The sequence below is a fragment of the Pseudophryne corroboree genome, chromosome 7, assembly GCF_028390025.1.
Source record: "Pseudophryne corroboree isolate aPseCor3 chromosome 7, aPseCor3.hap2, whole genome shotgun sequence".
NCBI lineage: Eukaryota > Metazoa > Chordata > Amphibia > Anura > Myobatrachidae > Pseudophryne > Pseudophryne corroboree.
Window position 1 is genome coordinate 123,594,374 of NC_086450.1, and position 5,476 is coordinate 123,599,849.

At 36.4% G+C, this 5,476-nt stretch overlaps 1 pseudogene; it reads right to left on the reverse strand.

The window, feature by feature from the left end:
- Positions 1–3,870: 3,870 nt before the first annotated feature.
- On the reverse strand, positions 3,871–3,989 carry LOC134946795 (5S ribosomal RNA; annotated as a pseudogene).
- Positions 3,990–5,476: the final 1,487 nt, after the last annotated feature.

The following is a 5,476-nucleotide window of genomic DNA, read 5'->3' on the forward strand; positions in this document are numbered from 1 at the left end:
GTTAGAATGGGATTTTTTTCTCTTCTATTTGGATGTCACCCCAGCAAGTTTATATGCAACACGTGAGTGTGGACACTACCTCTGTGTATGTATATATATATATATATATATATATATATATATATATATATATATATATATATACTGTACATTGCAGTAAAACCTTCTTGTGCTTACTATGTTGTGTTTGGTACTGTATGTTCTGGATAAGTAATTGCAGTAATATACACGTTTGGAGAAATGACTCTTATTTCCTAATGATAAACAACATTTGACTTGCCTGACCCACAAAAAACTAGCGCATTTGTTAGTTTGAAGGTGAACTAGTGCACAGAGTCTTGTTTTAAATGGGTGTAATAATGCTACTACATTTTATTATTACATTCATAGAAAAGTATTGGATAGCATATAGATATTTATAGAGATCTCTGGTCAGAGGATGCCTCATTAAATTAGTTAATAACTTTTACATCCTCCTGCTCCAGACACTATTATGCCAATTTGTTCTTAGGTTAAAGAGTGCTATAATAGGTTTTCCAGCCCCCCCCCCCCCCCCCCCCCCCCTTCCCTACTCAATTCATGGTGTCAGTCATGGACATTACTTATACACTGGCTGCAGGAGGAAGCACGTGAGTTTTACCCTAAGGACCACATTCCAAATTGGATGAAAATGGATGGTTGCTGCAGTTTTATTTAGCCTGCGTGTCTTTTGTGAGGCATGTCATTTTCCCTAGCCACTCGGCTGCATTTGGCACATATGGCTTCTTACAAGAAGATGGCAGAGACTGGCATTGGAGGGAGTGCGTAAATGTTGCCAAAGAACCACAAAGTATACAAGAAGCCATCTGTTTTGGATAAACATGATATCACTTACACTGTGAAGTAATTTTTCCTCAAATTTCTCCTGAACCTACCTCCCTCCAGTTTCAGTGCATGTCCTCGTGTTCTAATGCCTATTTTCCTTTGAATAATGTTTCCCTCCTGTAGCTTGTTAAAACCCTTGGTATATTTGAAAGTTTCTATCATGTCCCCCTTTCCCTTCTCTGCTCCAAACTATACATTTATTAATATCTTGTAGTAATTCAGGTAAGTTTGTGATGTAGGCCATACACCATTTTAATTTCCTTTGTTCGTAAAGTCTCTAATGTATTATATCCTTCTGGATACTGTGACTGTGTCAATGTTAGGGAAATAATCATTATTAAAAAAAAGTGCATTCAGGAGTACAGGTTGTACTTAAAAATATACTCACTGCAGTGTTAATAAATTAAAATGTATGTGTTGTTCAGGGCAGGCACTGAACTTAAAAAATAATGTTCAGTACAGGCGCGATAGTTACTTACTCTAGTGTTAAAAAAAATTAGGTGTGTGTTGTGGTTCAGGCACTGTACTTTAAAAAAAAGTTCAATACAGCTACCACCATTACTAATAGTGCTGTGAGTCAATATGGATCAGTCGATAGAAGAGCAGGAGCAGCAACCCAGTACTAGTGCTGTGGTTTTTGCCAGTCATGAACATACTTAAAAATCTACTAAAGGTGGTCCAGGGAACAGAAAGTTTAAGGAAAGGCACCTAAAATCTAAATATTTCACTATGTTAAAGATAAAAAGGTTGAAGTGCCACCTTTAAAACAGAAAAATTAGTGCCTAAAAAAAAGAACACTAAGGCTAAAGAACAAACTGTATGTTCACAAACCCATGAGGAGAGTCTAGGGATGTCCACATTAGCTATGTGTAAGTCTTACATTTCTGACATTGTACTTGTAAAGTATCCTCCTTCCACTCTTTCTGCACCCACTGCATATGTGGGGATGAGCAGTACAAGTAAAAATGGTGACATAATAGAAATTGAAGATGCTATTTTGGAGGTGTCATAGAATGAGGGGAATATTTGTGTAATATCTGCTAATGAGGATGTTGATGATGAAGATGTTGTTTGTGTAAGTTAGCCACCAGTGGCAGCAGTTCTTGCTTGTGATAAAAAAAGAAAGCCATTGTCATGCCTGGGCATTAGACCAAAAAAGCCACCTCTTGGGTATGGAATTATTTTTACCCAAATCCTGACAACATTTGTGAAGGCATCTGTACCATTTGTGAGGCCAAAGTTAGTAGAAGTAGGGACGATAACTATCTAGGCACCTCATCCCTGTTACGTCATTTGCAGCAAGTTCATGCAAGTTATTTAAAAAAAATTATAATAATTTGTAAAATTATAACAAGCAGTCCAATATCAGCTGCCATCAGTTTGGACCAGCACATGCATTTCCACTGCCAACACTCTAATCATCAACCTCATCATTAATTATTGGAGCTAGTCCTTCCAAAAAATTGGTTTGTGGGTGAGTCCCAAACAAACTAAGCACTTCAGCCACAAAAGTGTCCGACTCTGATGCTGAAGTGCTTGGTTTGTTAAACTGTGCATGTCCTTTTTAATAAAACAACATAAGTGTAGGTGGAAGGCCCAAGGGCAATTTCATCTTGCACCACTTTTCTTTTAATAATTAGCTTTATTTTGTGGGGCATTGGGGACAATCTTTTTTGCATAGACAAACATTTTTATTGGTCTATGCTCTAACGTGTTACTAATTTGCAGCACATTTTATCCAGTAAAGAATGCAATGTTACTACAATAGCCAAGGATTCCTGACAAAGGTTGAAGAGCCAAGGATTCCTGACAATGGTTAAAGAGCAATAGTAATAGCCAAGGATTCCTGAGAAGTGTTGAAGAGCACTGTTAATAGCCATGGATTCCTGACAATCATTGAAGAGCAATGTTAATAGCTAAGGATTCCTGACAAGGGTTGAAGAGCAATGTTAATAGCCAAGGATTCCTGACAAGGGTTAAAGAGCAATGTTAATAGCTGAGACTGCTGACAAGGGTTGAAGAGAGATGTTAATAGCCAAGGATTCCTGTCAAGGGATAAAGAGAAAAGGGTTTGTTAGGTATCGCACAAGACTAACAAATCAATCTTTTTTGTAAAGGGCTTCTAATCTGGCCCGCAATACTAATTCCTGTAAATCTTTTGTAGGCTCTTTGCCTGACCAACAGTGCATTTACATAAAGAATGCCTGTAAGCGGTATTCAAGGAATTATTGTGGTTGGTGGTGCACCCAGAGTCAATAATACATAGTAATGTTTAAGAAGGAAAAGAGAGACTCTGTGTTGGGGCACGCTTAAATAAAACTTAACTTTTAATTGGAATAAGATAAAATATAGTACCTTGACAGACACACACATATATATATATATATATATATATATAGTCCTAAAAGAGGAGGACAAAAAAGGAGAAGATTCTAGATCTCTCTCTACTATTATCATAGAAATCTGAGAGTAGATTCTGAGAGAATTTAATGATTAAAGAAAAAATTGAAAATAAACATTCTTAATTGATGTAGTAAGTGAGGTGACAGTGACACCTAAGATGAAAATATCAAAATTGGTTTCTACATCAAAGGAGAAAAGGATTTCTGATATAAATCACAATGGCATAGAGTGTAACAACAAATTTGTAAACTTAGAAATATAGGTCTATTGACCAATGACCATTGTGATGAATTTATCCTGGTATCCTAGTAGGAGGTAAATTGCCTAATTCTAACTTTCTCGTCAGCGATCAGCGTATCGGAAAATGTATGTGAAATGTATGCAAATCTGAAATCAGATGCACACTAGAGTCAATTAATGCTCCAATACTTCGGTTTAACATACATAGATAATGAGCTGTGGATATTCACAGGTAAGTAATGAGTTTAATATTTTTAACAGGTCTGAGATCAGACAATTAAGAAAGGGAGAAAAAAAGTATGAAATTCAGTAAGGTCAAAGGTTGCTCCAACACTTCTGCTTTTCACATTTGGATATAGATATCTATTACTGCACCTGAGATTCCCTAGTAGTCTCCCACCTAGGTACTATTCAGGCTCCTCACTGCTTAGCTTCCAAGATCAGGCGAGATTGGGCGTAACCAGAGAGATATGGCAGTAATATCACATGGATTGTGAATGAGAGAGTGTATGGTTATTGGCACATACCAAAAGAGCACTTCTACTATCCAATTGAGATGCACAGTCTAAGAGTTATTATCGTATTACCGGGAATTTATATGACTGGCATTTTGGATAAGTGAGTACTGAATAAGTAAGGTATAGGAAACAATTAAGCACAGGGCTCGCCCCCTATTGTCCACCGTACCATATAATAATGGATAGTGGATGAGAGAGGCGGGTTACCTGTGCTCGTGGAAAAAAAGGGGGTGGAATTACACAGATATCTTAAAGTTTTATTATATAATCAAAGTTCCAAGATAGGGATCACATAATCATGTGTTATCCTAAGTGAGCATTTAGATCTCTTGGAGCAACCAGGGTAGATTTTGGAATTAAGGGAGGACTGAATGTTCATAATAACATATATTACTTGTTTATCACAATAATCGACATAGAATAAAAGAAAATGACAAGAAAAGAGAATTTAGCGAATTACCTGATGGTAGATCAAAATTAGATAACAAATATCAAAATTTAACATAGGTAATACGATACCAGGAAAGAAGGTGGGCTGAACCGTGCACTGTTCAGCACCACATAACACAGATGGCCGTTTCACCTGAGGTGGCTTGTTCACTTACCTGTGAATATCCACAGCTCATTATCTATGTATGTTAAACCGAAGTATTGGAGCATTAATTGACTCTAGTGTGCATCTGATTTCAGATTTGCATACATTTCACATACATTTTCCGATACGCTGATCGCTGACGAGAAAGTTAGAATTAGGCAATTTACCTCCTACTAGGATACCAGGATAAATTCATCACAATGGTCATTGGTCAATAGACCTATATTTCTAAGTTTACAAATTTGTTGTTACACTCTATGCCATTGTGATTTATATCAGAAATCCTTTTCTCCTTTGATGTAGAAACCAATTTTGATATTTTCATCTTAGGTGTCACTGTCACCTCACTTACTACATCAATTAAGAATGTTTATTTTCAATTTTTTCTTTAATCATTAAATTCTCTCAGAATCTACTCTCAGATTTCTATGATAATAGTAGAGAGAGATCTAGAATCTTCTCCTTTTTTTGTCCTCCTCTTCTAGGACTATATATATATATATATATATATATATGTGTGTGTCTGTCAAGGTACTATATTTTATCTTATTCCAATTAAAAGTTAAGTTTTATTTAAGCGTGCCCCAACACAGAGTCTCTCTTTTCCTTCTTAAACATTACAAGGGATAAAGAGAACATAGGAGGCTGACCTGCTGGCCATACTATTACCCCATGCCCTCATAAAATTTCTTAGTTGATCAATCAAATTAAATTTACTAATTAATCAGTCTTTCCTTGCTTCCTTTACCAGCCTTCCACTACATATATACTACACCTCCATTTCCCTGTAATTACCTCGGGCCTCTGATCTAGTTATAAGTCCTATCATGCTCTACCAGTCAATTAGGGCATCCTG